Source organism: Schistocerca nitens, chromosome 1, assembly GCF_023898315.1.
Source record: "Schistocerca nitens isolate TAMUIC-IGC-003100 chromosome 1, iqSchNite1.1, whole genome shotgun sequence".
Classification (NCBI taxonomy): Eukaryota; Metazoa; Arthropoda; class Insecta; order Orthoptera; family Acrididae; genus Schistocerca; species Schistocerca nitens.
In genome coordinates this window covers 323,898,368-323,924,925 of record NC_064614.1, presented here as the reverse complement: position 1 = coordinate 323,924,925, position 26,558 = coordinate 323,898,368, and the positions used below count along the sequence as shown (strand labels likewise).

Genomic DNA, 26,558 nt, shown 5'->3' with positions numbered 1-26,558 from the left:
AAGAGACAGACAGGGAGGGCGAGGGAGTATGTGCTTTTCAAAGGGAGTGGTTTCACTCGTACACCTCAAAGCAAACATATCTCTGCCATCACTTTACGATACGTAGCAGAGACAGGAGTGAACGAAGTGTATTGCGCTGCCTTTTTGCTTTCCATTACGAAAGGCTCGCAGCCTCGACGTCGGAGGTATGCATGTCTGTGTATACCAAGCTCTCTAAAAGCTCACGTACAAAATGAACCTTCACCAGCCTTACTGCTACAGACAAAGCTGTAGAACAAATACGAAACGTCACATATGCAAATGAAACACATTTACCAGGAAGCCACTAGAGAAACTATAACCTGAGATGAAAGAGCTTTAGGACAAAATGCTTAAAGTAAAAAGCCGAGTCGTTTTCCACTTGGGCTCCTAGCCTACATATTAAATCAGACATTCTACATTTTAAAAACAACTTTTATGATTGATTCTTTTACGCCATGAAATAGTTTTTCTGGGAAGTAACTGAGCTTCAGTAAAGACTCTCTCTCTCTCTCTCTCTCTCTCTCTCTCTCTCTCTCTCTCTCTCTTTCTGCGTCTGATGGTTTCAGTAAGTGTAATGGAAGTTAGAAAGGGTGTGTCGTTGTTGCAAAGAGCTTGAAGGACATTTAGCAAATGACAAAACTGAACTTTAAATTACGTTTGATGGCAACTGTAGAATAGCAGATTTGGACGTGGTGATTGCTCATTGTTCCCAAAAACTAGAAGGCTGGCCAACAGAAATCACTGATACAAATGTGTCGACTAATTTCATCGACGGACTATACTTTATAGCTGAAATGCAAGTCTTGTCAAATTAAATTACATAATTGTTCGTGTCCCGTTAACAGTGACTTCAGATTATGTGATGTTGCGTGGTTGTGTTTCGATCACGAAACTAACTTACGATTAATAGATCACTACTTTTAGCACTATTTCGTAACACTGTAATACTGATTATATAAGTTAGCAATAATTACTTTCTTCATATACTAGCATAAACACGTGACAAAATGTGGTGGAGTTTGCAGCTTGTCAAACGAAGCTATAAACAATTTCTTCCTCACGCAGTCCACTCACTACTCACGTACATTGTACCATGCATTTATGGCAGTAAAAGTGAGAAATAGACATCACATGTGCTTAAATATCTCATGAAAAGGCCTACTCTGAGTTGTACGTAGTTCCTTAAATGAGGAGAAATTGCTTCATTATTCTGTTAGCAACAATATACGAACCAACTGACAGCACAACAAAACAGTAACTATCTAATGGCTACTACACTGCTGTAGGATCTGCAAGGTGTTATTACTATTATTATTATTAATAGCGTCAGTAGTAAGACAGAAACATAAAGCAGCCTGAATTCTTCCAGCTTCTGGCAATTCAGAAATAAGAACTCCAGGAGTCAACTGACTTACAAGAAGTTTGCCTAACAACAAGTATCCTTTGTGGACGTGGGCAAGCAGCTGGCGAAATATTTGACAATGAAAGTGGCCAAACAGCCGTGCGATTGTGAAAATATTTTGCTTGTTGTCGCAACCAGTTTTGGCAATTCAGTATGCTATCCTCGTGCCACATATGCACCTCATGAATAGACATTCAAACGTATCGATATTAACATACTGGAGGCATCACTATCTGGATGTAGTGAATTCGTATTTCAAGTGCTTCCTTCAAAGACTTGTCAGTCGATCGTGGTTTAATAAAACGCCTCGTCACCTAAAAAAGGAAGTGTTCAAAGAAACTTTGTTTTCATTCTGAAATTTAGTTAGATGCTAATGTTGATGATGGTGGGTGAGCGCAAAAGGGGGGGGGGGCGGTACGTGTGGTTACTAGCTAATATCTGATTCACTCAGCGATAATGGTCTCAGAAACGTTGGAATCACTGGTCCGTATCAAGCTTATACGTCAGTTAAATTCGCAGGTTGAATATTAATAAAACCGACAAACTGGAGGGACAGATTCCTGACTGGAGATGGAGCAAATAAAGGTCCTATGAACATGTGTCTGGAAACGCATCGTTGCCATGGCTGATGGCGCTGACGAATGAAACTGGCCACATGCCTTGTGTTTCTTGTGTATTGCAGGCTGTGTGATTGGTACCCAGAGTACTGTAAGCAGCAGAATGGCTGCTATTCACATAGGGAGCAAGCCGAAATGGTGTTTGTGTGCTGCCAAGCATTTGGAAACGGTCGAGAGGAAGCACAAAGGCACCAACACAAGTACCCTCAAAGACACCAATGACATTACGCCAACATTTTAATCCCTTTTTGAGCGTTTGTGTGATCACAGGTCCTTTGAGACAGACGAACCCGCAGGGAGACGACGGACTGTGTGCACACCAGATTTGGAAGACCGGGTACTATAGGATATTGAGACGAACTCCAGTACAAACTCCAAATCTGGTGTACGCACAGTGCAGCGCCTACCTGGACGTTCGTCGGTCTGAAAGGAGCCCATGATCATACAAACGCCGAAAAACAGCTTGACGTGTTGTGTGATGTAGTTGGTGTCCATGAGGGTACTTGTTTTATTAGAGCCGTGTAGTCTCTCGACCGTTTCCATCTGCTTGATTGGACGCAGACACGAAAAACAGCTTGACGTGTTGTGTGATGTAGTTGGTGTCGATGAGGGTACTTGTTTTATTAGAGCCGTGTAGTCTCTCGACCGTTTCCATTTGCTTGATTGGACGCAGACACCATCTCTGCTTTTTCCCGACATGAATAGCGGACCATTCTGCTGCCTATAGTACGCTGGATCCGTCACAAAAGCCTGGAACACACGGCACTTGGTTAGGGGAACTTTCATCCCTCAGCGCCATCTACCACGGCAACAACGCATATCTGAAGACATGTTCATAGGACCTTTTTTCCTCCATTTCCAGGAAGTAATCCACCCTGCAGTTCGTCCGTTTTATTAACGTTCACACTGCATCTCCTCAAAAAAATGACAATTTAAATTGTTGTTTGAGGCAACATAAACTTCCACCCACCTTATACCCCTATGCATGTACCCAAATGAAATGTTAGTAAAACTAGTATTATTAAGAGATCTGATCCCGGCATTTTTTTCGAAACATTGTAGACATTCATCACCAGCAGTACCCAATCATTAATTGTTAAGGGATTTTCGGTAACACGACCTTGGGTGACTGTGAGGCCACCCAGAGGGCTGCCAATTTATCAAACCGCCATTTCGATTTCTTATTAGCTGATTTAAAGTCTTTCATTTTTTTTTTGTTTCGTTTCAAACAGATTCTAATTGCATACAAATGTGTTCCTAATTACGACCTTGTATGTGCATTGTACTCTTTGACTGGCTTTCTCAATATTTGCTTGTATTCTGCTAGATTTTTTCTCGCTTCCTTACTATTGGACGTAGTAAATGATTCCATATTTGCTTTAGTTTCATATAAAACTGAAGCTAGTTTTATCGCATGCTATTTTGTCAACTGACATACGAGGTGTATTCAAGTTCTAAGGCCTCCGATTTTTTTTCTCCGGGCTGGAAAGAGATAGAAACATGCGCATTGTTTTAAAATGACGCCGCGTTCATTGTCAATATGTCCCAGAGATGGCAGCACCGTACGGCAGATGGAATTTTACCGCCAGCGACGAGAATGATAACTGTTTTAAATACTTAAAATGGCGACGTTTTCCTTACTTGAACAGCGTGCAATCATTCGTTTTCTGAATTTGCGTGGTGTGAAACCAATTGAAATTCATCGACAGTTGAAGGAGACATGTGGTGATGGAGTTATGGATGTGTTGAAAGTGTGTTCATGGGTGCGACAGTTTAATGAAGGCAGAACATCGTGTGACAACAAACCGAAACAACCTCGGGCTCGCACAAGCTGGTCTGACGACGTGGTCGAGAAAGTGGAGAGAATTGTTTTGGGGGATCGCCGAATGACTGTTGAACAGATCGCTTCCAGAGTTGGCATTTCTGTGGGTTCTGTGCACACAATCCTGCATGACTACCTGAAAATGCGAAAAGTGTCATCCAGGTGGGTGCCACGAATGCTGACGGACGACCACATGGCTGCCCGTGTGGCATGTTGCCAAGCAACGTTGACACGCAACGACAGCATGAATGGGACTTTCTTTTCGTCGGTTGTGACAATGCATGAGACGTGGATGCCATTTTTCAATCCAGAAACAAAGCGCCAGTCAGCTCAATGGAAGCACACCGCCACCAAAAAAATTTCGGGTAACCGCCAGTGCTGAAAAAATGATGGTGTCCATGTTCTGGGACAGCGAGGGCGTAATCCTTACCCATTGCGTTCCAAAGGGCACTACGGTAACAGGTGCATCCTACGAAAATGTTTTGAAGAACAAATTCCTTCCTGCACTGCAACAAAAACGTCCGGGAAGGGCTGCGCGTGTGCTGTTTCACCAAGACAACGCACCCGCACATCGAGCTACGGTACGCAACAGTTTCGTCGTGATAATAACTTTGAAGTGATTCCTCATGCTCCCTACTCACCTGACCTGGCTCCTAGTGACTTTTGGCTTTTTCCAACAATGAAAGACACTCTCTGTGGCCGCACATTCACCAGCCGTGCTGCTATTGCCTCAGCGATTTTCCAGTGGTCAAAACAGACTCCTAAAGAAGCCTTCGCCGCTGACATGGAATCATGGCGTCAGCGTTGTGAAAAATGTGTACGTCTGCAGGGCTATTACGTCGAGAAGTAACGCCAGTTTCATCGATTTCGGGTGAGTAGTTAATTAGAAAAAAATCGGAGGCCTTAGAGCTTGAATGCACCTCGTATGTTTGTTACTGCGTACTAGGCCGCGTGTGAACTGCTCGACTTAATTGTTGTTGTTGTTGTGGTCTTCAGTCCTGAGACTGGTTTGCTGCAGCTCTCCATGCCTATCTATCCTGTGCAAGCTTCTTCATCTCCCAGTACCTACTGCAACCTACATCCTTCTGAATCTGCTTAGTGTATTGATCTCTTGGTCTCCCTCTACGATTTTTACCCTCCACGCTGCCCTCCAATGCTAAATTTGTGATCCCTTCATGCCTCAAAACATGTCCTACCAACCGATCCCTTCTTCTAGTCAAGTTGTGCCAAAAACTTCTCTTCTCCCCAATCCTATTCAATACCTCCTCATTAGTTGCGTGATCTACTCACCTTATCTTCAGCATTCTTCTGTAGCACCACATTTCGAAAGCTTCTATTCTCTTCTTCTCAAACTGGTTGTCGTCCATGTTTCACTTCCATACATGGCTACACTCCATACAAATACTTTCAGAAACGACTTCCTGACACTTAAATCTATACTCGATGTTAACAAATTTCTCTTCTTCAGAAACGATTTCCTTGCCATTGCCAGACTACACTTTATATCCTCTCTACTTCGACCATCATCAGTTATTTTACTCCCTAAATAGCGAAACTCCTTTACTACTTTAAGTGTCTCATTTCCTAATCTAATCCCCTCAGCATCACCCGATTTAATTTGACTACATTCCATTATCCTCGTTTTGCTTTTGTTGATGTTCATGCTATAACCTCCTTTCAAGATACTGTCCATTCCGTTCAACTGCTCTTCCAAGTCCTTTGCTGTCTCTGACAGAATTACAATGTCATCGGCGAACCTCTCAGTTTTCACTTCTTCTCCATGAATTTTAATACCTACTCCAAATTTTTCTATTGTTTCCTTTACAGCTTGCTCAATGTACAGATTGAATAACATCGGGGATAGGCTACAACCCTGTCTCACTCCCTTCCCAACCACTGCTTCCCTTTCATGCCCCTCGACTCTTATAATTGCCATCTGGTTTCTGTACAAATTGTAAATAGCCTTTTGCTCCCTGTATTTTACCCCTGCCACCTTTAGAATTTGAAAGAGAGTATTCCAGTTATAGTTGTCAAAAGCTTTCTCTAAGTCTACAAATGCTAGAAACGTAGGTTTGCCTTTCATTAATCTAGCTTGTAAGGTAAGTCGTAAGGTTAGTATTGCCTCACGTGTTCCAACATTTCTACGGAATCCAAACTGATCTTCCCCGAGGTCCGCTTCTACTAGTTTTTCCATTCGTCTGTAAAGAATTCGCGTTAGTATTTTACAGCTGTGACTTATTAAACTGATAGTTCGGTAATTTTCACATCTGTCAACACCTGCTTTCTTTGGGATTGGAATTATTATATTCTTCTTGAAGTCTGTGGGTATTTCGCCTGTCTCATACATCTTGCTCACCAGATGGTAGAGTTTTGTCATGACTGGCTCTCCCAAGGCCATAAGTTGTTCTAATGTAATGTTGTCATGCTACGGTCGCAGGTTCGAATCCTGCCTCGGGCATGGGTGTGTGTGTGATGTCCTTAGGTTAGTTAGGTTTAAGTAGTTCTAAGTTCTAGGGGACTTATGACCTAAGATGTTGAGTCCCATAGTGCTCAGAGCCATTTGACCCATTTGAACCATTGTAATGTTGTCTACTCCCGGGGCCTTGTTTCGACTCAGGTCTTTCAGTGCTCTGTCACACTCTTCACGCAGTATCTTATCTCCCATTTCATCTTCATCTACATCCTCTTCCATTTCCATAATATTGTCCTAAAGTACATCGCCCTTGTATAGACCCTCTACATACTCCTTCCACCTTTCTGCCTTCCCTTCTTTGCTTAGAACTGGGTTGCCATCTGAGCTCTTGACATTCATACAAGTGGTTCTCTTCTCTCCAAAGGTCTCTTTAATTTTCCTGTAGGCAGTATCTATCTTACCCCTAGTGAGACAAGCCTCTACATCCTTACATTTGTCCTCTAGCCATCCCTGCTCAGCCATTTTGCACTTCCTGTCGATCTCATTTTTGAGACGTTTGTATTCCTTTTTGCCTGCTTCATTTACTGCATTTTTATATTTTCTCCTTTCATCAATTAAATTCAATATTTCTTCTGTTACCCAAGGATTTCTATTAGCCCTCGTCTTTTTACCTACTTGATCCTCTGCTGCCTTCACTACTTCATCCCTCAGAGCTACCCATTCTTCTTCTAATGTATTTCTTTCCCCCATTCCTGTCAATTGTTCCCTTATGCTCTCCCTGAAACTCTCTACAACCTCTGGTTCTTTCAGTTTATCCAGGTCCCATCTCCTTTTTGCAGTTTCCTCAGTTTCAATCTGCAGTTCATAACCAATATATTGTGGTCATAATCCACATCTGCCCGTGGAAATGTCCTACAATTTAAAAGCTGGTTCCTAAATCTCTGCCTTACCATTATATAATCTATCTGATACCTTTTAGTATCTCCAGGATTATTCCAGGTATACAACCTTCTTTTATGATTCTTGAACCAAGTGTTAGCTATGATTAAGTTATGCTCTGTGCAAAATTCTACAAGGCGGCTTCCTCTTTCATTTCTTCCCCCCAATCCATATTCACCTACTATGTTTCCTTCCCTCCCTTTTCCTACTGACGAATTCCAGTCACCCATGACTATTAAATTTTCGTCTCCCTTCACTACCTGAATAATTTCTTTTATCTCGTCATACATTTCATCAATTTCTTCATCACCTGCAGAGCTAGGTGGCATATAAACTTGTAGTACTGTAGTAGGCATGGGCTTTGTGTCCATCTTGGCCACAATAATGCGTTCACTATGCTGTTTGTAGTAGCTAACCTGCACTCCTATTTTTTATTCATTATTAAACCTACTCCTGCATTACCCCTATTTGATTTTGTGTTTATAACCCTGTAATCACCTGACCAAAAGTCTTGTTCCTCCTGCCACCGAACTTCACTAATTCCCACTATATCTAACTTTAACCTATCCATTTCCCTTTTTAAATTTTCTAACCTACCTGCCCGATTAAGGGATCTGACATTCCACGCTCCGATCCGTAGAACGCCAGTTTTCTTTCTCCTGATAACTTTGTCCTCTTGAGTAGTCCCCGCCCGGAGATGCGAATGGGGGGGGGGGGCTATTTTACCTCCGGAATATTTTACCCAAGAGGACACCATCATCATTTAATCATACAGTAAAGCTACATGTCCTCGGGAAAAATTACGGCTGTAGTTTCCCCTTGCTTTCAGCCGTTCGCAGTACCAGCACAGCAAGGCCGTTTTGGTTAATGTTACAAGGCCAGATCAGTCAATCATCCAGACTGTTGCCCCTGCAACTATTGAAACGGCTGCTGCCCCTCTTCAGGAACCACATGTTTGTCTGGCCTCTCAACAGATACCCCTCCGTTGTGGTTGCACCTACGGTACGGCCATCTGTATCGCTGAGGCACGCAAGCCTCCCCACCTACGGCAAGTCCATGGTTCATGGGGGGTCGACTTAATTACATTGTAATATTGTTCGTAATTTTATTCATATCCGATTTTCGTACTTCCTTGCATTCGAGAAATCATTGTAAGCAACTATTAATTTGTACTCAATTTCATTATATGTTGTCGCGGAATGAGTACGAAATTCTGCTTTGAAAACTGTTGCTATTTGCCACTGAGAATGTTTTGTAGTCTTTTTAGTGTTAGAATGCGTAGATATTGTATAAAGTAGGGTACTATTACACAGCAAAAATATTCTACGGTTGCATCGAAGTGCATTTTTGTACATGAGGTTGGGTGACACTGTATAGTAAGTGTAAATGTACTCCCAACATATTGAATTATACTGAGTTTAATAAACATCAGTTATACAGAAAAATTTTCTTAACGCCTTTTTAAGAGACAGTCTGCGCTCGTTCCGATCTGACCATGTGAGCGTAGAAAAGTTGTGGAATTATGCCAAAGAGATAGAATCGACAGCAATTGAGAGATATACACCACATAAATTAAAAAGTGATTGTACTGATCCCCCATGGTACAGAAAACGGGTCAGATGGCTGTTACAGAAGCAACGAAAAAAGCATGCCAAATTTAAAAGGACGCAAAATCCCCAAGAATCGCTAAGTTCTACAGAAGTTCGAAATATAGCCCGTACCTCAGTGCGAGGTGCTTCCCATAATTTCCACAACGAAACTCTGTATCAAAATCTGGCAGAAAACCGAAAGAGATTCTCGTCATACATAAAGCACACAATCAATACCTTCACTGCGCGACAAAAACGCTGAAGTCATTGATGACAGTGTGACTAAAGCAGAGTTATTAAACACGACTTTCCGAAATTCCTTCACCAAAGACGACGAAGTAAATATTCATGAATTACAATCAAGAACAACTGAAAAGATGAGAAACATAGAAACAGATAGCCTCGGTGTTGCAAAGCAGCTTAAATCACTTAATAAAAGCAAGGCTTCTGGTACAGATTGTATACCAGTCAGATTCCTCTCAGAGTAGGCTGATACAATAGCTCCATATTTAGCAATTATATACAACCACTCGCTCTCAGAAAGATCCGTACATAAAGACTGGAAAATTGCGTAAGTCACTCCAATACCCAAAAAGGGAAGTAGGAGTAATCCTTTGGATTATATGCCCATATCACTAACGTCTATTTGCAGTAGGGAATTCGAACATTATGAAGTACCTCGAAGAAAACGATTTATTGACACATAGTCAGCACGGATTCAGAAAAAAATATTTCTTGCGAAACACAGCTAGCTCCTTATACTCATGAAGTAATGTGTGCTATCGACAGGGGATGTGAAATTGATTCAATATTTTTGGATTTCCAGAAGGTTTTCCACACCGTTCCTCACAAGCGTCTTCTAACCAAATTGCGTGCCTATGGAATATCGCCTCAGTTGTTCGACTGAATTCGTGATTTCCTGTCAGAAAGGTCACAGTTCATAGTAATAGACGGAAAATCATCGAGTAAAACAGAAATAATATCCGGCGTTGCCAAGGAAGTGTTACAGGCGTTCTATTGTTCCTGATATTAACGACATAGGAGACAATCTCAGTAGCCGTCATAGATTGTTTGCAGATGATGCTGTCATTTACCGTCTTGTAAAGTCATCAGATGACCAGAACGAATTGCGAAATGATTTAGATAAGATATCTGTATGGTGCGAAAAGTGCAATTGACCCTGAATTAAGAAAAGTGTGAAGTCCTAAAACAAATCCGCTAAATTTCGATTATGCGATAAGTCACACAAATCTGAAGACTGTAAATTCAACTAAATACTTATGGATTGCAATTACAAATAACCTAAATTGAAACGATCACATAGAAAATGTTGTGGGTAGAGCAAACCAAAGACTGCGATTCATTGGCAGAACACTCAGAAGGTGCAACAAGTCTACTAAAGAGACTGCTTACACCACGCTTGTCCACCCTATTCTGGGGTATTGCTGTGCGGTGTGGGATCCGCATCAGTTGGGATTGACGGATGGCATCGAAAAAGTACAAAGAAGGGCGGCTCGTTTTGTATTAACACGTACTAGGGGAATAGTGCCACAGGCGTGATAAGTGTACTGGAGTGGCAATCATTAAAACTAAGGCGTTTTTCATTTCGACGGGATCTTCTCATGAAATTTTAATCACAAATTTTCTCCTCCGATTGCGACACCATTCTATTGTCACCCACCTACATAGAGGTAAATGATCATCACGATAAAGTTAAATAAATCAGGGCTCGCAAGGAATAATTTAAGTGCTCGTTTTTCCCGCGCGCCGTTCGAGGGTGGAACGGTAGAGAGACGGCTTGAATGGGTTCATTGAACCCTCTGGCAGTCATTTAACTGTGAATGGCAGAATAATCACGTAGATGTAGATGCACATGTAGATGACTTCATTAGTACATCCCATGATGAAATGAAATCAAATCATCGTGGTGCATTTTTGGCCACCTAATGGTAGTCTTTTATCTGACGCCACTCTTTCGCGACTTGCGCGGCGGTGATGGTGAATTTATGATAAGAACAACGCAATGACCATTCTCCGAACGGATAAAAAATTCGACCTGGCCGTGAATCGAACCCAGGTCCACCAAATGACAGCTGCGCTATTCACTCACACCCGAACTGCCAGATGTCAGACACTCAGATCGGTACCAAGCGTTGTGTGTCGATAGCGTATCAACCAAAACGCCGATTTAGTTCGTGCTGTGTCCTTTCGTGGACTAGAATATCGGCAACCGATTTTTAAAATTAACACCAATATTAAAGAGTACAGGAACAGCCTATCTGTGAGTTATTAAAACCAAGATTTATGACAGGTGAGTTGGTAGCATGAGTTCGCCATTACATGCGAGGAAGTACGATAAACAAATGCGAATAAAAATAAAATAGAATACCATATATACACTTACATGCAGACAAATCGACTAATTCGCATAAACGTTCGTAAGCAGCAAGAAATATACGTGAGTCCACAAAACACCGTGTGACAAAACCAGCTTGTTTCATGTGAAACAAATGCAAATATGGATTGATTTAGTCTAACAAATATTATGGATGTGATGAAAAATCTGGTAGAATGCGAGCGCTATACTTAGCACGCAATTCAAAGAGTGCAGTACAAACAAGAAGTAGTATCAGGGACACAATTAGGTGAAACCAGCTTCTGTGTCGTATCACGTCGGATGATTCTTTGGTTTTGACATAATCTAAAGAGCAATTATTTCCACTTGGTAACGACCACTAAATCTAAATTGCAATATTGGGCTTTAACAAATAAATAGTTTTACAGTCGAAAGGTGACCATGATGTTGTGTACGCAATATTTCATGATCATGAACCACATCTACAAAAAGTTAATCTTAGTTTGTGATTGAGATTTCTCTACGAATATACGAGGGTTGACTGAAAAGTAAACCTCCACTGTCGTAACTCTTCAACAGTTGGCACCACTGGTATGCGGCAGGTACTGGCTTGTTCCGAAACCTCTTCTCTACAGCTCCAGTTTGCGGGAAGCCTTGGTACTGAACGGTTGTGTTGTTACAGTGCAAAGTATGGAATCGGCCAATGCGATTTAAGCAACGTGCAGTCATTGAATTCTTGACAGCAGAAGGTGTCACCTCAAAGGAGGTTCATCAGGGAGTGAAAACAATTTATGATGATTGTGTTGATGTGAGTACTGTGCATCTTCAACGCGAGAGGACTTCCTGGCAAATTTCAAGTTCAAATAGTTTAAATGGCTCTAAGCACTATGGGACATAACATCGGAGGTCATCGGTTTCCTAGACTTAGAGCTATTAATCCTAACTAACCTAAGGATATCACACACATCAATGACCGAGGCAAAATTCGAATCTGCGACCGTAGCAGCAGCGCGGTTCCGGACTGAAGCGCCTAGAACCGGCCGGCAAATTTCAAGTCTGTGTGCTTTCATTTCAGGAGTCAGCATCCGGGGTACCCATCGCGCACAGATCTTCCGATAGCCGCAAAGCAATAATGTGACCCACACGTTCTTGTGAAATGCCGATTGTGCTTGCACTTTCTCTCTGAGTGATACGACGATCATCCTGAATCAATCTGTCAACATTTGGCTTGCGAAACTCGGTGGTTGCTGTAACAAGACTTCCAACTCTGTTTGTCACGCAGGTCAAATGTTCTAGCCTCAACGTTTTAAACTTACTCGCCAAACGACGCACAGTACTCACATCAACTCAATCATCATAAATTGCTTTCATTCTCTGATGAATCTCCTTTGGGGTGACACCTTCTGCTATCAAAAATTCAATGACTGCACGTTGCTTTAATCTCTTTGACCCCCATCTGCGCAGGGTTCCATACTTTATACTATAACAACACAGCCGTTCAATACTAAGGCTTCCCGCCAACTGGACCTGTAGAGAAGAGGCTACGGACCAAGCCAGTACCTGCCGCATAGCAATGCTGCCAACTGTTGAAGAGTTACGATGGTGGAAGAATTACTTTTCAGTCAACCCTTGTATTATATTGTAGGCTCACAAAAATACGTACATTCTTTACCATTACACTACGAAGCCTACCCATGATGAATAAGTTTAAATTTTGGCTCAAAACGCGTATTTTGAATTTAAAATATGGGTTTTCGCCTCATATTGCTGGTACTCAAAGTTCACCGCCAGGCCACTTGCAGCTCTGGTATCGTCCTCTATTCCTGTGTCGTTATCGAGCTCCTTGATCTTCTGATATTATGGTGCCCCGTGGTTGTAAGCTCCAATGGCATCTGACCTTCACGAAGCGAAAGGTCTTGCCGGTCACATATCAAATCGTTTCCTGGCGTCCAAAAGATTTCAAAAATGTGGGTAAGAGTGTTATTGAATTTCCAGTGTCCTCAGTAAACAGTGGTGTATAATCTGAAAATCTGTCTCTACATCTTCATACGTATTTCGCAAGCTTCAGTATGGTGCGTGGCAGAGGGTGTTCTGTCCATTACTAGTAATGTCCTTTCCTGTTCCATTCGAAAATGGACGGAAACACTATTGTATCCATGCCTCCGTACGAGCCCTAATCTCTCTGACCATCTCTCTGAATGCTTACGCGAAATATACAATGGCGGCAGTAGAATCGTTCTGCAGTCAGCCTCAAATGATGGTTCTCTAAATTTTCTCAGCAGCGCTTGTCGGAAAGAACGTCACTTTCCCTCAAGCAATTCCCATTTGAGTTCCCGAATCATCTCCGTAATACTTGCGTGTTGTTCGAACTTTCCGGTAACAAATCTAGCAGCCCGTCTCTGAACTGCTTCGATGTCGTTCTGCAATCTGATTATGACGCACGCTTCCCTAAAATTCTCCCATTAACACTAAGTCGACCATTCGCCTTCCCTGCTACAGTCCTTATATGTTCATCCCATTTCATATTGCTTTGCAGCGATACGCCTCGTTATTTGATCGACGTGACTGTATCAGGCAGCACACTACTAAAGTTGCATTCCAATTTATACATTTGCTTTTCCTAATCATCTACATTAACCTACAATTTTCTACATTTAAAGCCAGCTGCCATTCATCACACCAAATAGAAATTTGGTCTAAGTCATGCTCTGCCAGAAAGTAAGCGTTCTAAGCCTGTGAGGGTGAATGATATGTAACGAAACTCAAATCACCACCGGTCAGTACACAGGCTAGATGTTGGGAAAACCCTGAGACAGTGTCTAAAATAGGTCTTCCATCGTCTTCCGTCGGATGCTATGGCAGTTTTCTCTCGAGATAAATATTTCAAGGCAACTCAAAACACTTTGTGGTAATAACGCCAAAGAGAAAACGATACTGTTTCTAAACATTTTCAAATGCTTTTAGTTGTTGATGGAGCATACACCGGTTGTGAGGAGAGAAAACCAGAGTTTCATGAATTCGATTACACAGAACTGAACGCCCTTATTCATTCAAAAGCATTATAGATACTTAATAAAAGTTAGATAATAAATTCAAATAGCATACATATTTTGTACAGGACTAAAGCGTCTATGTCATGAGCAAACTTACTGCCTCGTTTCCAGAGAGACCATTTTACCAAGCAAACAAATATTTACGCGGAAAAAAGTGTGGAAACAGGTTCGAGAAAGGATAAGACCATTACCTGATAGTCTGGCCATGAAATCAACTAACAATTTTTTATTAAATATGTTTATTTTATTAATGTCGAAATGCAACGTGTATGAAATCACATTTACAACGTTTACTGTAAAAGTATTCTCCTCTTGGTTGATCTTTTTCAAACAGTGCGCTTCCTCGTTCTTTCTCAGTTTTGTTCAGCCACCCGGTCTCGAATTCAAGAGAGTTTTTCATAATATCGAATGTTTGGTTTCGTTACAAATACATGTAATCCGTATCTTTACAGTTCCATCACGTTAATTACTTTTATATGAAATCACAAAAACCGTCCATACGTACGTTCCTCAAAATGATTATTACTCAGATGCATTTTTCCTTTAACGTTGATTACACTCATTCCGTAATGTAACAACAAATACTCCATACCTGCCGAGGAGAGTTCACTTCTACACAAAATAGTAATCGTCGCTATCATTGGATGGACAACAGGTTAAGCGCTGTCGGGCGTGGCCGGCGCTTGGATGGGTCACCATCCCGCCGCCACGTGCTGTTGCCATTTTTCGGGGTGCACTCAGCCTCGTGATGCCAATTGAGGAGCTACTCGACCGAATAGTAGCGGCTCCGGTCAAAGAAAACCGTCATAACGACCGGGAGAGCGGTGTGCTGACCCCATGCCCCTCCTATCCGCATCCTCACCTGAGGATGATACGGCGGTCGGATGGTCCCGATGGGTCGCTTGCGGCCTGTAGACGGAGTTAGTTTTTTTTATATATATATAGTCAAAAAATTATTATACATTTTTGTATGTCAAACAAACCAAACAAAATATTCCGCAAATAATATACCATAAGAGGATAATTACCCACGAAGGAAGTATGTGAGGAATTCAGGTGATGGTGCGACAGAGTGCTCCGATCATAACATTGTACTCATATGTAAGCGAGATTCATAGGTTTGCAATGAGAACACTAGTTCCTTCGCAAACTGTATAAAGACAGACCCACAATTCAGACGCCGATGAAACTTTTCTAAATGTTTCCGTGAAATAAACCTTTCTGAATTCTCCAGTTGGTAAATTTGAGTTTTATAAATTTAATATTTACGTGGTATCACCCTAAGGTGGACTATGTTTTGATAATTACAATAATATTTCATTGGGTTACTCTTAACTGCAGTTTCGCAAATCTGAAGGGGATGGAATTTACATTCAACTATTGAACCAAATATGAATCTGTGGAAAGGATGCTTTATGCAAATGAGAAGAAAGTGGAAGTGGAAGGATAACTAGAAACGAATTTACGCAATGCGTCTTTTTGTTTATTCGGAATCAATTTTATACACATAAGAGACGACTTCTGAGCGTAAGTAAAACGACTATTCGGGAACCGCTGTGTGAATGTCCTCATCGCTGGAAAATCTCTTTCTCCTTCATATGTTCCTTCAGCTTTGTCAAAAAAATTGAAATCGCACGGTGCTAGATCTGAACTTTAAGGTGCCTCCTTTCTAACCTATGGTGCATGCTTTGTAACCTCTCATTGAATATACTGAACTGTGTCGTGAGAGCCGTGTGGGATACTGTATTGTTGTGCAGGAGAACAATGCCTTTGCTTAATTTTCCGCGCCTCTTGTTCTTTGTGACCATAAGCCTTGCGCCTTTGTATGAAGGTGACAGTCATCGTGGAATAAAGCGGGAGCACAATTGCACAATTGTCGATATTGCAGACGTACTCTATCTACGCCGGAATAATCACTGCCTATTGAGATGTGCATCTGCTGAGCAGTGTCCGCGGTGGTCTCGCTGCGAATCATTTCCTCGATTGCCTGGACGTAGTCGCGTGTGGTCGATGTCGATGGCCTTCCTTCTCTGTCGGCATTACGCATGTCTGTGTGGCCTTGGTCAAAATGTTGCCACAATTTCACAACCACCCCAGAAGTTAACGGTGAATCTGTACACAATTTATTCGTATTGCCCTCAAGAACCGTACTGTGAACGGCTCTTCAAAACTGGAGCGCGTTTCCTGTTTCCGCGGCATTTCACTTCCGCACTATGATGCACCTGTTATCCGTACAGCCACAGAACTGTGTCTGCATGACATCCGGAACATGTACTCTCTTCTCACAATGCACCATTCTTGGTGCTTTTACTTGCCGCTAATTTGAGCAGGAATTGCCTGGACGTAGTCGCGTGTGGTCGATGTCGATGGCCTTCCTTCTCTGTCGGCATTACGCATGTCTGTGTGGCCTTGGTCAAAATGTTGCCACAATTTCACAACCACCCCAGAAGTTAACGGTGAATCTGTACACAATTTATTCGTATTGCCCTCAAGAACCGTACTGTGAACGGCTCTTCAAAACTGGAGCGCGTTTCCTGTTTCCGCGGCATTTCACTTCCGCACTATGATGCACCTGTTATCCGTACAGCCACAGAACTGTGTCTGCGTGACATCCGGAACATGTACTCTCTTCTCACAATGCACCATTCTTGGTGCTTTTACTTGCCGCTAATTTGAGCAGGAATTCGAGTCTCTTACCCATGTCAGGACTGTCTTGAAATTCAGGACTACCTCGAATGCCCACAGAATTTTTATCCCTATTTGAAAGCCCTTATAATATCAGAAAGTAACAAATAAAAAAAAGTGCTTTCAGCAATGTGTGTGATAACTGGGCAGTCTAGAACAAGACTGAGGCAAATTACAAGCGGCAGAGGCGTGACTTTCGCTGTGAGTCATGAAACCTTAAGTTACCGTCCGAAAGCGCATTGAGTGTATTTTAAAATAAATTAGTGAACAACAATCGTCGAATATCGTTATAAATAATAAAACATAATACGACTAAATACGTCTAATATATTGGGAAATATAGACTCGGAAGGCTACATTTAAAATACAGTGTGAGTGACATCTTCAACATTTTTGGTCCTGTCGGCAACAGAAACCAAAACATTGCATTGAAACAAGCGTTCAGTTTATAGTGCTGTGGTAAGTGGAAAAAACCGCAAATTGCCATTCATAAGAAGAAAAGCAAGACCAAAAATGCAACAGGAGCTTAATATGTAAGAAATTATCTACGCAACCTGCCACTGATGATGCCTTGCAGAAAATAAAGGCGAAACGCGTATGGCACTAAAATTGTGTTTTATTCAGTTGCTGTCAGACGGCCCATAAGTAAAAATTATCAATATACAGTGTGAGTGAGTTGCTTTTAACGATGCTGTTTCATGCAACTATCAATATAATATCTGACCTTCATAAGACATGTGCAAGATTTTCATACTCTCTCGCTCACTACAGAAAGTACGAATATGTCCTGTCTGTAGGAAATTTAATGTAGTATTTAAATTTTGTACTGGGATACGTTTTCGTTGGAGGGCACGGTTTTCGAAATCTTCAAGAGAAACGTACCAAAGTGACCGCCAAACGCACCTTCGCACCACTACTGATCCCTCATCAGCGATGATTCCTCGTATGTTGTTCGTGACACTCCCTCTTACCGCTGTACAAAAATTTCGGTCCACAAGAACTGTTACCGATATTCGATCTTTTTCGGTCTCTATTGATCGGCCTGTTACGCCATCAGAATTGTCTTCTATTTCGATAGTTTCGAAAATTAAGACAATTGAGTTCTAGTTTTCAAGCACACTATAAGTACTTTGAATCCAGTCACCTTATCTCGCATAATTTCAACTATAACATGGAGTTAGAGAGATATTACCGAAGACAAAAAATTACAATATCTCTGTCCTTAGTAATGAAAGTTTCATTTTGTTGGAGGAAATGAATGTAGCCTCCAGCGTGTGTGTTTTGGTGCTTGTGAAGACCTAAGCGAGAATGTAGTACCGCTACTACCTCCACGCAGTTACAGTGGAAGAGTTGTGTTGCTATCGATAAATTACGCAACAAGACCGCATCCATTTCCCTGTACTGTGCAAACGAATGCGACTATCGCAGCGAACGTTGGAACTAAACAACAAGGAAAAGAACGGAGCGCTCGCATTAACAAGAAAATCTTGCAGACAGATGGTTGGTTTCGTCTCGCCCGTTACGTTTAGCCGCGAAAAAGGAAGAGAATGCAGAAAACAGAAGACAAATGTTTCCCAGTATGGAGTTTACAAATGACATAGTGTTTTTTTTATGCAAGCAAAATATTTATAAATTCCCCGAAAAGGATAGACGACACCAGAAGAAAAGAAGAGAATCTGAAACGCAATTAACGCGACAAAATGATATGAAGTAATATAATACGAACATAAAATCTGAATGTAGTATCTACTTAGTGTTCACTTTCTTTAAGGCATTCTATTCATACATAAGCTGGCATACGATGTCAAATTGATGTAACGGTGTCATCACACGTGTTTTTAGTTGTTATTCCGAAAGTGGACAGCACGCTTTCACAACTGTCTTTCAGTTTCGACTCCTCCCATATTCTGTTAGTGACTTCTCGATACTGCGTCGTGTTTCTGATGGAAACTCAGATTTAGAATAAGCCTTAGACAACAACCCCATGCTATAAGATCCGCTATTAGCATAGGCTAGTAAACCCCTCCATTTCCCGACAAGAGTTGACGTGTAAATGTGTTTGCTAGCATGGCTACGGACGTCCTCGAGAGTACCAAGTACCTATGACAGTAGTTCAGATAACATCCTGTTCTAGAAATACGTTGATGCTCACAATAATTTATGAAGAGGTCGAATTAAGGATTTGTACAAGTTGTAATATGGAATGGACTAGCGTTTCTTAATATTTGCGAGTTTTAAGTCTCGAAACAATGAAAAATATATAAAAACTCTTATTATGCTTTTCACGACCAACACTCCAAATTTTGTCGTCGAAATAATTTACAAACAATATCATTTGACATATTGCTGTACTCCAATTTCCACTACATCATACAGCAAAGAGATTCGGTTGCTTTATTTGAAAAATAATCAGTTAAATTCAGTACGTTTCTATATTTAAGGTTTATTTGAAGAATCAGGAGGAAAAAATCAACTAAGTCAATATTTATCAAACTCGAGAAAAAGCGGTTTTAATGTTTGCACTGTGATTTCAGCAATATGTAAGTACATACAATAATTTTTGTTTCATAAATTAAACATCTTGAGTCCAACGAATGTGGAAACAGCATTATTGGCGTCCATATTGTCCCCAAAATGAACTAGATTCCCGAAGTGCAGTCAGACGTCATTCTGTAAAGGGAAAGAAACAGATAAGACAAACGAAGCAGATGCAATAATTCCATAGTAATCACAACTGAACGACTCCCTGGTTGTGATATTACAGCGACAGTACTCACGTTATGTGTGTTTACCTGTGGGTTAGCAGTAAAAAACTTCACAGCACTTTAGGACAGCAAAGCATCAGGCTTCAGACAGAGTTTGATAAAGAAGGAAATTGTTCGAGTTAGATTACAACGAACAGAAGAAAAGTGCAAAGCTATAGTGCACTATCCAAGTAAGGAATTCTGAAGTTAAACATACTACTAATAGCAGGTATTGACAGCTCAAGCAGCCCTTCGATTGGTCGTCATTGTCGTGTTGTTCTTATGATACCAATTTGCATTCCTCTGTGATAAGGCCTTTGATATTTGACCATACGACAGTGGCTACATTCTGCTGATATTATCTTAACAGGCTGCATTTTGCAGCGCACTTTTGAATCCAACAGTGTTTTCCAGTCAACACCACTTTTAATTAACATTGACAACAATGAATGTGGATGGCTAACATCTGGATGTGTTCAAATATATGTGAATTTCTAAGGGGCCAAACTGCTGAGGTCATCGATCCGTAAACTTACGCACTACTTAAACTAACTTATGCTAACAACAGCCGGTCGCGGTGGCCGTGCGGTTCTGGGGCTGCAGTCCGGAACCGCGGAACTGCTACGGTCGCAGGTTCGAATCCTGCCTCGGGCATGGGTGTGTGTGATGTCCTTAGGTTAGTTAGGTTTAAGTAGTTCTAAGTTCTAGGGGACTTATGACCTAAGATGTTGAGTCCCATAGTGCTCAGAGCCACTTGCTAACAACAACACACACACCAATGCCCGAGGGAGGACAAGAACCTCCGGCGGGTTAACATCTGGATGCTTCGATCATTTCCTCCACATCTTCTGGTATTTCCACCAGTGCCTTTGCGTTCCATAGTCTAACACTTTTATAGACTTGCGTGGTTCGTTCTCCTTATAGCAAAATTTCGACTAGCATAGTATTTTCAAGGTCTTTTCTTGTAAATAATTGCTATAATCAACCTGCATTGAGCACTAACAGTAACTCAGTTTCGAAAAAAGTGGCTTACCTTTTTTTCTCCTGGCCTTTGATGTATTGACTTGGCGCCAAAACACTAGTCGTTTCCATGCCATCATGTATCTATAATCCTTGCGCCGTTGTCTTGATCGGATATGAAATCTGATGTAAAGGATCTGATACATGGAAAAGAATAAAAATTGCAAAATATCAGGAAAAGTAAGTAATTGATAAAAATTTCTCACAGCCGTAGCATGCAAAGGTACATTACCCAAAGTGTACCACTACAATTTTAAGTAGCACACACTTGTTTGTTTGATAATAGCATGGAAGTTATTTATTGGGGAATAAAAAGAGACATTTGGGATAGCTAAGTTACTGAAAGAGTGTTGGAGCATCGTTAAAAGAACAAAATATTGATTTAGATAAAGGAGACGCGTTTATCTTAGAAATACACGTGAAGTTAATTGTTCACCGTCCTGTTGTTCATAAACCATGACGTCATTTAATATACACATGCTCGACCTTGAAATGGCTGATTGAGGATGGCAAGCATGGATCATCGGTATTTGCTTTTGTACTGTCGATGGGAAGGAACCGCGACGCTTAAGTCCGCATATCAATGCGGTGCGAACAATAACGTGATCCTTATCGTATAGTAATCCTATGGTCGTGCTAACTGTTGAAATAGGTGGTCGCATTAAAATACATGCCTTTATTGTGGATTGCAGTAAGAGTGTTCACTTTTCTTTGGCCCACATTACTCTTTTTCCCTTCATTCTAATTCTCTGTGGTATATGCGGAAATAAGTAAATGAGCGCACTCTTTGGCTCCGCAAGAAATACAATGACGTATTGACCCCGGCCACAAAACACGGACAATTCTTTTCCGTAAAAAATCATCATTTCTGACGACGAAGTACCAGAAACTCACCTGACGGATCAGTGGTTTCACGACGTAACCGACGTTAAGGCCAATGTGACGTGCTAGTTGAGGACATTTCTGAGAGTTTGGTTGTATGAATTTTTCTGTGATATGTGCTCAAGTGGAGGGAGACTATGCTGAACGCCTGAAGGATTACAACATTACAACCACCACAATAATATTTTCTTTTATTTTTTATTAATTCAATCTCAAACATTTTGGAGCCCTGCATTACACACACTACTCTAAAAAGAAACGTCAGTACTGCGTCAGTTTGTCACTATAAATCTGTCAGACATAATGAATTCTAAAACAGTGTGCTAGCATTCCACGCTGAAGTGAAAAAGGATATACACTACTGCCCATTAAAATTGCTACACCACGAAGATGACGTGCTACAGATGCGAAATTTGACCGACAAGAAGAGGACGCTGTGATATGCAAATGATTAGCTTTTCAGAGCATTCACACAAGGTTGACGTCGGTGGCGACACCTACAACCTGCTGACATTAGGAAAGTTTCCAACCGATTTCTCATACACAAACAGCAGTTGACCGAGGTTGCCTGGTGAACGTTGTTGTGATGCCTCGTGTAAGGAGGAGAAATGCGTACCATCACGTTTCCGACTTTGATAAAGGTCTGATTGTAGCCTATCGCGATTTCGGTTTATGGTATCGTGACATTGGTGCTCGCGTTGGTCGAGATCCAATGACTGTTAGCAGAATAGGGAATCGGTGGGTTCAGAGAGGGTAATACGGAACGCCGTGCTGGATCCCAACGGCCTCGTATAACTAGCAGCCGAAACGACAGGCATCTTATCCGCATAACGCATCGTGCAGCCACATCTCGATCCCTGAGTCAACAGATGGGGACGTTTGCAAGACGACAACCATCTGCACGAACAGTGCGACGACATTTGCAGCGGCATGGACTATCAGCTTGGAGACCATGGCTGCGGTTACCCTTGACGCTGCATAACAGACAGGAGCGCCTGCGGTGGTGTACTCAACGACGAACCTGGGTTCACGAATGGCAAAATGTCGTTTTTTCGGATGATTCCATGTTTTGTTTACACCATCATGATGCTCGCATCCGTATTTGGTGACATCGCGGTGACTGCACATTGGAAGCGTGTATTCGTCAACGCCATACTGGAGTATCACCCGTCGTTATGGTATGGGGTGCCACTGGTTACACGTCTCGGTCACCTCTTGTTCGCACTGACGGCACTTTGAACAGTTTCGATACATTTCAGATGTGTTACGACCCGTGGCTCTACCCTTCTTTCGGTCCCTGCGAAACCCTACATTTCAGCAGGATAGTGCACGACCGCATGTTGCAGACCTGTACGGTCCTTTCTGGATACAGAAAATGTTCGACTGCTGCCCTGGCCAGCACATTCTCCAGATCTCTCTCCAACTGAAAACGTCTGGTCAATGGTGGCCGAGCAACTGGCTCGTCACAATACGCCAGTCACTATTCTTGATGAACTGTGGTATCGTGTTGAAGGTGCATGGGCAGCTGTACCTGTACACGCCCTCCAAGCTCTGTTTGACTCAATGCCCAGGCGTATCAAGGCCGTTATTACGGCCAGAGGGTGGTTGTTCTGGGTACATATTTCTCAGGATGTGTGCACCCAAATTGCGTGAAAATGTAATCACATGTCGGTTCTAGTATAATATATTTGTCCAATGAATTCCCGTTTATCATCTGCATTTCTTCTTGGGGTAGCAATTTTAATGGACAGTAGTGTACATCATGAAGTTGAGTTCGAATGAGGGAGAGTGATTATAGAATAGGTTTATCTAGCATCGGCGTACAGCTAACACTAGATAGGCTGCTGTGTTAGATATGCGTATGGGAAACCTGTAGGTGGGAAGGGGCAGTACACAGTGATGATCATGTACTGGATCACGCAGTGTGATCACAGGGCGGAATGATCGTGACCGCTTGCTATAAGGTGCGTTCAAAAAGAAACGAGCAGGAGACATAATTGCGACAACCAGTACCTGTGTGTTAGAAGAATTGACACTGGCTGTTGAGACACTTGTCCCACTGTGACACAAGGCGGTGAATGGCTGTCTCATAAAATTCCCTGGGCTGTTGTGTTAACCGGTTCCGCACGTACAGCTGGACGTCATTGTCCGAGGTGAATCGTTTACCCCTCAGAGCCTTTTTAAGGGGCCGTAAATGGCCGCCTCCTGGTTCACTTCCTGCAGCATGCGACATCAGTGAATGCCCAGCGTTACTCGCAAAACCTTGACCACTCCTCGCCAAGCGATCAAATCAAAACGACCAGGCAGTCTCACCCGTGGGGTCATTCTGCTCGACGACAGTGCAAAGCCTCATACGGCCAACACGGTCGCGGCACTCCTGCAGAAATTCAAATGGGAGGTTCTCGGCCAGCCTCCATACAGTACGGACCTTTCTGCCTGGGGGACCATGTTACCCCCATAAAATTTGCATTCAGAAATTAATTTTACCACTTCATGAATATAGGAACTGGTGTATATGAAAATTGCCAACACTTTTAAGTTATAATTGATTATATTTAGCCGGCCGGAGAGGCCGAGGGTTCTAGGCGCTTCAGTCTGGAGCCGTGCGACCGCTACGGTCGCAGGTTCGAATCCTGCCTCGGGCATGGATGTGTGTGATGTCCTTAGGTTAGTTAGATTTAAGTAGTTCTAAGTTCTATGGGACTTATGACCTCAGAAGTTAAGTCCCATAGTGCTCAGAGCGATTTGAACCATTTTGATTATATTCAGGCTAAATATTACATGAAACTTAGACGTTTTTGTGCCTCGTCACAAAATGGCTTCTTACACTACGAAGAAACAAAACGGAAAAAAGAGAATCTTTTTTTGCAAAAAAAGGGGAAAACAAAAAGGTAACAAAAACAGAGATTGCAATTACATTCGCAGATGATACAAAATGATTACATAGTCTTTGTTAGTTTATTTCTGTCCTTTAAAGTTCACACAATAACATATTTTGTCACGACGTCTGTTATTTAATATCATTTTTATTACGTTATGTTGCGTACCGCCACACCTTGGCGGTGCAAAAAATTTAAGCTTCTACGTCAACTCAACCACAATAAATGGTCATGTCACGTCCTGTGATAACTTGAAAGTATCGTTATCAGTAAGAAGGAAAAATCGTCAAAATTCTAGATTCCCGGGGCAACGGCCTTGTCCCAGTGGATACACCTGTTCCTGTCAGATCACCGATGTTAAGCGCTGTCGGGCGTGGCGAGCACTTGGATGGGTGACCATCCTGGCCACCATGCGCTGTTGCCATATTTCGGGGTGCACTCAGCCTTGTGATGCCAACTGAGGAGCTATTCGACCGAATAGTAGCGGCTCCGGTCAAAGAAAACCATCGTAACGATCGGGAAAGCGGTGTGCTAACCACACGCCCACCTATCCGCATCCTCAGCTGAGGATGACACGGCGATCGGATGGTCCCGATGGGCAACCTGTGGCCTGATGACGAAGTGCTAGATTCCCGGAATGGATGAACTATCTATATGCGAAATTAAATTTGTACGGAACCCTTGGTGGGTGACCCCTACTCTCAGTTATAGGGATTATTTTCGAATACAGGGTGGTCCCGAATTCATGGTACAAACTTTAATGGTAGGTACAGGACATTGTAACAAGGATTTATTGTATAGGAATGTATAGTCGCAGGTGACGCGGTGAGGCGTAAACAGGGGAAAGAGAAATGGAGTGATCGGTTGGTGTCACTGCCGGTAGAGGGCAGTAGATGAACATGATGTATCGCAGTAGGGACAAGCGCCATTCACAATTGTGCTGCCGTAGACGATGGGTGACTTTACGTATGCAGAAAAAGCAGACATGCATTACATGTACGGCCGTGCAAATGGTAACGCCAGAGCTGCGTTACGAATGTATCGCGCGGAGTATCCTAATCGACGAATGCCGGATCATAGAATTTTTCAACGGTTACATCGTCAACTTTGTGAAACAGGTACGTTCGACGTCAACAGACATGACGCTGGTCGATTAAGAGCTGTACGCACTCCAAGACTGGAAGAACGCATCTTGAACATAGTGGCTGATAGACCCGAGTCAAGCACAAGAACTGTTGCGCGTGACGTACATGTGAGTCATCAGACTGTATGCAGAGTGTTAAATGGAAATCGCTTACACCCCTTCCATTTTCAAAAAGTACAAGCATTGAATCCGGCAAATTATCCTCTTCGCGTGAACTTCTGCCAGTGGTTGTTGCAGCAATGTGCGTTGCAGCCGGATTTCGTAGGTCATGTGCTATTTACAGATGAAGCGACATTTTCACGCGAGGGTGTCTTTAATGCGCACAATTCCCATGTGTGGGCAACAGATAATCCACATGCAACGCGTCCACATGCGTATCAACAACGTTTCGGTATTAATGTGTGGGCTGGTATTGTGAACGACTTTTTGATTGGGCCATACTTACTACCCACGCGACTCTGTGGCGAAAGCTATCTTATTTTTCTGCAAGAAGTGTTACCAGAACTGCTGCAAGATGTTCCGCTCGCCATTCGTAACCGCATGTGGTTTCAGCACGATGGAGCGCCAGCACACTTCAGCACTGCTGTACGGAATTACCTGAATGCCACGTTTGGTGCTAGATGGATTGGGCGTGGTGGACCACTCCCTTGGCCACCCCGATCTCCTGATTTCTCTTGCCTCGATTACTTTTTATGGGGACATCTTAAGAGCCTTGTTTATGAGACTCCAGTTGACTCAGATGAGGATCTCGTTGCTCGCATATCTGTAGCTGCTGCAGGTGTGCGTGAAATACCAGGCATCTTTGAACGTGTACGCCAATCGCTGCACCGACGCTGTCAAGCATGTATCGCTCATGGTGGACGCAATTTTGAACACTTACTGTAAACATGACACTTGTCAACAACGATTTCAATAAAATCTTTCGTTTTCCTTTCGGCCGTTATTTCCCCTGTTTACGCCTCACCGCGTCACCTGGGACTATACATTCCTAT

The 26,558-nt window shown here is 42.4% G+C and overlaps 1 protein-coding gene across 1 annotated transcript in view; it reads left to right on the top strand.

Moving 5' to 3' along the window:
- Positions 1 to 26,558, top strand: part of LOC126245375 (neural cell adhesion molecule 2-like) — a 624,777-nt gene that overhangs the window by 424,073 nt on the left and 174,146 nt on the right. The window lies entirely within an intron of this gene.